The sequence below is a fragment of the Cibotium barometz genome, chromosome 20, assembly GCF_041138505.1.
Source record: "Cibotium barometz isolate CiBa-2024 chromosome 20, ASM4113850v1, whole genome shotgun sequence".
In the NCBI taxonomy this organism is placed as follows: Eukaryota; Viridiplantae; Streptophyta; class Polypodiopsida; order Cyatheales; family Cibotiaceae; genus Cibotium; species Cibotium barometz.
Window position 1 is genome coordinate 9,277,543 of NC_141065.1, and position 6,950 is coordinate 9,284,492.

The following is a 6,950-nucleotide window of genomic DNA, read 5'->3' on the forward strand; positions in this document are numbered from 1 at the left end:
TCTTTCAATGGCTCCTGTGAATGGCATGCAAACATTGCTATAATAGGAGCTCACAATCTTGTGCAGATCCTTGTATGCTGTGCACGTAAGTCTCTAAAAGTAGCCGGCGCATTGGTCAAACCAACTTGTTCTTGAATTGCATAAAGAAATAACTCCCTAAGGTTAATGCATTGAAGGTTGGTGCTTCATCTCAACAAGCTGAAAACATAATGCTTTGCTAGCCCACTACTCGAATGCTTGTGTAGCAGACCTTGTACTAGGGTTTGGACACCGACTGTATCACGGCATCTCAACAATCTGAAGACATTATGCTTTGCTAGCCCACTACTCGAATGCTTGCTCGGCACACTAGGGTTTGGACATCGACTGTGTCGCGAAGATGTATGTGTCAAGGAGAAGATGGAGGTTGTCGAAGAGAGAGGAAAGAGGGGTCGTGGGGTGAGAAAAGGTGGAGTGTGTCGAAGAGAGAGACCCTCTCTTGCACAAACACACGTCTAACCACCTCCTCCTCAAATGCACCCGAACACCCCGCAGCAAACCCATCCTCATCATCATCCCGGCCCCCTGTAGCGCATGTGCTTTTTCTGATCCCATGGCTCATGGCCCTCGCCCGTCATATCCTCCCTCTCCTACCAGCTTCCTTCTCTCTCTTTGACAACTTTACTCCCCATTTACCTCTCTCTTCGTCACAGTGCTCCATCTCTCTCACTTCGACATCAAGCACCCTCTCTTCGACAAAAAGTGCTTCCCCGCCGGTCCCACTACTAGAAAAGGAGGGTGTAGCGGGGAGACTCGTTGGCGAACTGCTGCTGTCTACTGGAGATAAGCTAACTTCTTGCTCAAGAGGCTGTTGACGCTCAGCTGCTCTGTCGGATTTTCTGCCTGTGCCTTTCTAAGATGCTCCAGCACTTTTCGCCACTTTCCAGTTAACGTGCTTTTCCTTAAGGAGCACTTTGTCAAAGAGAGATTTGGGAGCAAGAGGCATAGTATATGTCGAGGAGAGAGGGAACACATGGTGGCGAAACTTTGTCGAAGAGAGAGAAGAAACATATGTTCGCGAAGAGAGAGAGAGAGAGCAGCGTACGTTTCGAAGAGAGTGCATCATATACGTCGAAGAGAAAGAAGGGCAACACGTCCGTGCAAGAAAGGGGGGACGAAGAGAGGAAAAGGGACTCTTTATGTCGAGGGGGGAACTCTATGTTGAAGAGAGAAAAGGGGGGGATGTGTGTGCCGAGGTGAGAGGTGCGCATATGTAGAAGAGAGAGAATGGGGGAGAGAGAAGATGGAGGTGGAAGACCGATAAGGAGAGCGAAAAAAATGCTAATAGCAAAATATGGAATTGGGAGGGCGTTTTCCTCTTTTTTTTTCCTCCAAAAAAGAAAGAAACGAACGTTCTACAACTGGGGCCTCCCAAGAGATGGTTTTTAAAGGTAGAGCTTGAGTTCGGACCCATTCTCTAAAGGAAGGTGTTCATATGGGGATAAAGAGCACAATTGCACTACACCTTGTGGCATGATTTCTTGAACCTTGTAAGGTCTTGCCCCCATCTAGGTACTAGCATCTTGGAGCGTTCAAGGTACCAAGCTTGGTAAAGGAGCTCCAAGTCACCTTGAGAAAAGCGAGTGTAACACAAATGTCGAGTGTGCCATGCCTTGCCTCTATGCTGCTTAGCTTCTAGGGCGAGATTGGCTAGGGCATGGGTTTCTTCTAAGATGCAGAGACGGTTGATGGAGGAGAAATGAGAGACACCAAAGCAAGAGACGCAGAGGGTGCCCACCTAGTAGGAGCCATGGTTGAATTCGAAAGGGGAGATGGCTTCAAGCCCAATAGCCAATTGGAAAGCGATAGTTGAGTAGCAGCTTTGTAAGCAGTGTGATATGTCTAGAGTGTGTCAAGAAGAGCATCTGGCCATTGCTTGGGATGTTGATGACAAGCCATTCGGAGAAGGTGATAGAGAACTTTGCTAGTGCTCTCGGCCTAGCCATTGACCTGAGGGTAGTAGGCACAAGATTTGCATTGAAATACTTGGTAATTGGCGAGGATGTTGGCGATGATTTCATTGTGAAAATGAGAGCCCTGATCATTGGTTAGCTCCAATGGACAACCAAAGCGGGTAAGGATGTGCTCATAAAGGAATCGAGCTACTGTGGAGGCAGTGCATCTTTGGTGGCTTGTGCTTTTGCCCACTTGGTGGCATAGTTATGGGATCGATGAGGCCCACGAAGTCGATTCCCCATTTCCAAAAGAAATTATATGATTTGCTACACTTGTGTTTGCATGGAGCTAAAAAGACATGAAAGGGGTGGATCCCTAGTTTATCAGCACCACATCAATCTCAAGATGATGTGGTTCCTATTAAGCAGCAATGCTATCAGATGAACCCGAGTTATGCAAAGCAGGTGAAAGAAGAAATAGATAAATTATTGAAAGTAGGGTTCATTTACCTAGTGGATAAAGTGACTTAGCTGTCACCCATACAGTGATAGTTCTAAAGAAGAACAGGAAGCTGTGGGTCTGTGTGGATTACAAGAAGCTTAACACACCAACAAGAACAAATTCATTCCCACTTGGTAGTAGGCTACGAGATGTATTCATTCTTGGATGGCTTCAGCAGGTATGATTAGGTTGTCGTGATGGCTCTGGAGGATTGGGAGCCATCACGTCTGAAGGATAGCTTTTGCTTTACTGAATGGGAATGTTATGTCCTTTGGTCTCAAGATAGCTTTTGTTTTACTAAATGGGAATATCATGTCCTTGGGTCTCAAGAATAGTGTTCGAGATATTTTATGAATACCCGGTAACATTCATGTAGGTATTTTTAGATGATTGCATTGTTTTCAATGAGTAGTGTATGTCCTCATGTCTGGAAAAGTGTTGGTATTTTTAGATGATTGCACTATTTTTAGCAAAGTAGTGCATGTATTTTTAGATGCTTGCACTGTTTTTAGTAAAGTAGTGTCTGTCCTTATGTTTGGAAAAGTGTTGGTTTGCTCAGGTTGGCTTGAATTTGCCCAAGTGTGTTTGCAGTGGCAAGGGGAATAATTCTCTTAGGACACGTAGTGTCTACCGCCAGGATAGCTATGGATTCCAAAAAAGTGGAGCCGATCAAAGCATTGCCGACATTGCATAATCTTTAGGACCTGGGCCAATTTTCAAGCTAGATCAAATGGCATAATCGAATATGCACTTCTTGGCTGATGTAGCTTATCCAATGTACCAGCTTACAAAGAATGATGCACAGTACGATTGGCTAGAGCGTTGTCAGAAAGCTTTCTGTTACTTGCAGCTCATGTTGGCAGCTGCTCCATTTGTCCACCTGTCGGATTGATCTAGGGACTTTCATGTGTTTTTTGATGCATTGAATGTGGAGATCTAGAGTGTGTTGATATGTAGGAGTCCGATGAGGGTTGGTTTTGCCCAATGTATTATGCTAGTTGGATGATGTTAAACCAAAACATACTACCTTGCACAAGAGAGGGAGAGAAGAAGAGAATGATGCCATGCAAGGGTCAATTTGGAGACTAGCACTTAGCCAACCCTAATGAGGGTTAACTCCTCTATGTGAGGTCGCTAGGGGATCACTCCACCTCCACTTGGGTCACTCAAATGGACATCCACAAGCTAGGTGGTGAGCAAAGAAGAAGGGAGCTATGGAAAGCTCTACCTCCACTCAATGCCAATGTGCATGCAAGAGGGATCTTGAGAAGGAGACAATAAGAAGGAGAAGAGAAGAGAAGACAAGACTCATCCACTCCATGCACACATTACAATCAAGCAAGCAACCATTCACCAACACAAGCTCACTACCATAACCACAAGAGAGTGTGTGAGAGAGAGAAGACAAGACTCAACTGTGATAATGGGATTGTCTTTTCATATTTCATAAATCACTTACATGCATGAACTCACTTTTTACAATGGCCAGCTGTACATTTACAATTGGGGGCCCAAAACTTACTTCCTAGCTCTATGTACATATAGACTCATTCCTAGGACCGCCATTACACAAGTCCTATGGTCATCCTATATATCTTTTTTCATTAAGCGCTTAGCACGGTTACATAATAATGGATTATAAGAAGTGTAACCACGCTTGAAAAATGATGTTAACCAGTGTGGCTAACATTCCTCCCTCCCTAATTTAGATCCATCCTCGGAGCTGACAGGAGGACTTAGCTGTATAGCAGATCCTCTCTCTCTTCCCCTCCCAATCCTCTACACCCCCTCACATCCCAACTCCGCCTCCATCACCCACACCTCCTTCACCCCCAACCCTGAATCCCCACTTGGGCTATCCCCTAAACCTCAAAGATATACCCTCTACATTGACAAGGCCCCCACCAATCCTCACCGCAACCCTAGCCACAATACCCTCTCCATCGACAACCCCTCCCTCCATATCACAACCTCCCCTCAACATACCTTCCCCTAAACCTCTAGAGGAAGGTGAAATCCCTCCACCCCCACCGCAAGAGAATAAAGAGGTGGATCCACCCCTTAACCCTCTCAACTATCGCGATCCATTAGATCACACAGAGTTTGAGTAGGCAATTAACACCCTACTCGGTCAACAACTCCAAGAGGCCCCCATCACCAGGGTGACTGACCGCATGGACATCCATGTCCTGCAACTCTACCTCGATGCCAAGCATAGAAGATAGAAGTGCGAACACCCCCTGCCAACGTGGAGGTTACCTCAGGCCCCCCACTGCTGCTCGCCCCATCACGTACCGGCCCTTCTCAAATCTTTCAACTTGGAACAATACTGCAAGGCACATGGCAACCACGCATTGATCCGGCCTATTTGCCCATCCGTTTGCGGGGCTGGGCCTGGCAACTTTTTCATCGGGAGCAAGTAGAGAACCATAAGCTTCACAACAACTTCCTTTGGTTCGCTCCTCTGATGTCCTAGAGCCCCTGCACCGAGGCCTCCATGCTCAAGCAGATCCACACCTTCATCGAGACAGATACAAGTAGGTGCCTGATCCTGCAATTGTGGCCACCATCTGCTTCTTCCATCTCATCATCACTCTCTTGGAAGCATTCCCATACTTGTGCTACTACCACGAGGGCAATCAAGGCCTCGCCTTGGACCTCAACAAAGGCTCCACTCTAAAGCAGCTCTTCAGCTACTACGAGCGCATCTAATGGATGCCCGCCTGGCGTTTGCAAACATTTGAAGACATGATGGAGACTACCTTTTGGACAAGCTACAAAGTCTTCCATCGTGCCCCTCGACATCCCACGTCACGGAAGGACTTCATCCGCACCTACTCCATTAGGAGGAGGAGGTTGATGTAGGGGACACGAGGGTGGGGGTTGCTGTTGGGGGGGTTGCCGTGTGCTCCTCCTCCACTGTCATCGTCGTCGTCGTTGTCATCTTCAGAGGAGTTATTATCAGCCTCCAATGCTTCGGGGGGTGAAATGCCCAGATAACAACTCCAAATGACGGGCCTCTTCGGCCTCATGGGGGGTGAATCCATGGGGAAGGCCACGTGGGAGTCATTAGACTGCACGATCCCCATGGCCTGGATGACTTCTCGCTGAAGACGACAACATTGGTAGAGGATAAGAAGTCGCAGTGGAGTGTATGGGGGAAGCGCGTATCGACGAAGGGACTTGTAAGAGGCATAGATGATCTCCTAGCCAGTGTGGTGGAGGTAGCAGAGGGCATCTATGGTGCAGGGGGAGGAGTGCAGATAAGGGCAGCGCATGTCGGGGACGGTGAGGTCAATGGGGTCTTGTGACTTGGTGGGTTGCCCGAATCGAAGTAAATGTTCCCAGTTCAGAAGATTGGCTTGGAGGGGGTGGGTAGGGAATTCAAAAAAGATGGTGGGGTGTGCGAAGGAAATTTGGCCTTGAAAGAAAAGGGTGGCCAGGAGGGAGATGGAGGCGAGGGGGAGCTTGGTGAGAATACCTGAAAATGTGGCTTGGGAGATGGGTTCGTCTAGGAAGATATCGTGTTGGAGGAGGTTGATGCGATTGGTGTGGAAGTGGAGATTGAGGAGTTGGCTGAAATTTTGGGGAGGGATGGCGAGGGTGGGGAGTTCAGTGGTTGCAGTGTCCATCAGCGTGTTGACCTTCTTTTCAACCGTGCTGTGGGGACAGGGCCAGATGGGGTGGGTGGGGGTTGGAGGGCCTGTCACCACTTCTCTGGCAGACGTCTAGAATGATGTCATGATTGAATACATGTGGAAGGGCTCCATGGAAGGATTGGTATCATGGTGTGAGTCCCTGGCATGATTTATGAACTCATGGAAGGGTGGTAACCTTGGTGAGTGACTCTGGACTCATGGAAGGGTGGTTACCCTGGTGAGTACTTTTTGGTCCTGTGTGGATGACGCCTGTGAACGGGCTAGTTGGATGTACAAGATGTAAGTTGGGAGATTTCATCCACCATGTTTGTGCACCAGCATATGTATGTGAGTTGCACATGCATGGATGACTTGTTTTTGATGCCTGGACATTGCTTGGTATTTTGCCTGTAAATGTCCACGGGCATCAGGGACGCTTGGAAAACCCGTGGATACACGTGTGCACACCTGTTTGGGACTCAATGTATATGCTTATGTAATGTTTCACAATGATGGTAAACATGTATATGCTAGGAATGGTTGATGTATGTATGCTGTTTTGGTAGTGAATTGGTTCCGTATACACGTGCCCATTTGTGACAATGGTATCAGAGCACTGGTTTCTTTCTTTGCTTTAGAAAGATGATTTTTGGGCATACGGAAAGCTTTTTGTTGAGCATACAGATTGTGAAACATGAGCATGCAAGCAGGTCTGGTGAGCATACAGATTGTGAAACATGAGCATGCAAGAAGGGTCTGGTGAGCATTCAAATGCACAACGGTCTGCTAAATTCGCATATTCTGACCAGGCTGATGTACTTTCAAAGCTAGAGGCTCTCAAGCGTCAAGTTAGATGCTATCGTGAGGAGACAGCTG